This window comes from Nicotiana attenuata, unplaced genomic scaffold, assembly GCF_001879085.1.
Source record: "Nicotiana attenuata strain UT unplaced genomic scaffold, NIATTr2, whole genome shotgun sequence".
Classification (NCBI taxonomy): domain Eukaryota; kingdom Viridiplantae; phylum Streptophyta; class Magnoliopsida; order Solanales; family Solanaceae; genus Nicotiana; species Nicotiana attenuata.
Window position 1 is genome coordinate 329,213 of NW_017671182.1, and position 2,117 is coordinate 331,329.

Genomic DNA, 2,117 nt, shown 5'->3' on the forward strand with positions numbered 1-2,117 from the left:
AATTTATTCTTTAGCCAATAAATATATATATATATATATATATATATATATATATATATATATATATATATTTTTTTTTTTTTTTTTTTTTTTTTTTTGAAAAAAGTACTTTCATCATGAACTAAGGCAATGATATTTTTTCCCTTTGTGACGAAATTTTTATCATACTAAACACTGAAACTTGATTTAATTAAGAAAAATAAGAAAATATTTTCCTCTACCAATAGTTTGAGCTAAAGGAAAAAGATAGTTTATACATAAGTTTAAGTTTCAGGTCAAAAGGACCAGGTTCAAATAAAATTGATGCTGCAACGCTACATTCTCCTCCGTCGATAGAACACCTTTCGGCATCACAAAATTCATAATCCTTTGAACCACATATGTTGAGCAAGACTAATACAGAGTACTTAAAATGTAAGTTCAGCGACATGAATTAGGAGGAGGACGTGGAAGTGAGGCTAGATTCACAAGTAATTCCCAAGAAAGGGAGTTTCAGGTACCTCAGATCTATAAATTCTAGTAACGGATAGATAGATGAGGATGTCACACATCGGATCAGAGCGGTATGGATGAAATGGAGGCTCGCTTCTGGGATTTTGTGTGATAAGAAGGTACCACCAACACTCAAAGTAAGTTTTACAGAGTACTGGTTAGACCAACTATGTTATATGGTGCGGAGTGTAGGCCGGTCAAAAGCGCTCATGTACAGTAGATAAAAGTAACATAAATGAGGATACTTAGATGGATGTGTTGGCACACACGAGAGATAAGATTAGGAATGAAGTTATCCGAGATAAGGTGGGAGTGACCCTCGTGGAAGATAAGATGCGGGAAGCTAGGCTGAGATGGTACGAGCATGTGAAGAGGAGGAGTATAGATGGCCCAGTGAGGAGGTCCGAGAGGTTGACCATGGTGGGGCGGATGAGAGGTAGAGGTAGGCTTAGGAAGTATTGAGGAGAGGTGATTAGGCATAACATGGCGCACCTTCAGCTTACTGCGGACATGACCCTTGATTGGAGGGTGTGGAAGTTGGGAATTAAGGTAGAAGGTTAGTAGGTAGGTAGGAGTGCGTTAGTTTAATGTTTGTAGCATTAGTATTAATCTTTTTTCATACATTCATATTCGTAAGTTTCTTTTACCTTATGTTCCTTTCGTTTCAATTATTCTATCACGATGTCTCACTATTACCGTATCTTGTTGATGTTACTATCTGTTGTGTCTTCTTCTTTTACTTTTATCTTGAGCCGGGGATCTATCGGAAGCACCTGTTTACCTTCACAAGGTAGGGGTAAGGTCTGCGTACACTCTACCCCCAGACACTACTTTGTGGGATTACACTGAATTTATTGTTGTTGTTGTTGTTGAACCACATACTCCATGTTAGAAAGAAAAAAAAAAAGGAAATAATTGGGCTTAAAAAATTAGAACTGTTATAAATAAAATTTTATTTATGGTGAATGTCTATATTTTAGAGAGATTTTAGGGTTGGTTACTTGGTGGCTAAGTCATTTTTTTCTTATAAATAGAGGGGTTCTATTCCATTGTAATTCATCTCAAAATCAATATGAATTCCCTCTCCCTACTTTTCTCAGTAATATTCTTCTTCTTCTTTTATTGTTCATAACACGTTATCAGCACGAGACTCTAACCAATTGAGTAGAAGCTTTGGGATTGAGCATAATAATTGTCAATTGTTCCATAAACTTCCTTCATGATTAAATTCTGGATTTAAGGTAAGTATTTTACCGTATTTTTCTCTTTTATTCTATAATTTAATGTTAAATACAAGCAAATACAATAAATATTTGTAACGACCCGACCGGTCGTTTCGAGTGCTAGCGCTCCGTTCAGCAGTCGGAGGCCATGAACAGCTTCATTTCCGGTATTATGACTTGTACGCGTGGTCGGAATTGAATTTCGGGAAGTTCGGAGTTGATTTGGGAAGAGAATCCTCATTTCGGAAGCTTAAAGTTGAAAGAATGAACTAGGATTGAAATTCTGAGTAAACGACCTCGGAATCGGGATCTGAAGGTTCCAGCAGGTTCGTATGATGATTTCGGACTTGGGCGTATGCCCGGATCGGGTTTTGGATAACCCGGGAGCGTTTTAGCGCCTAA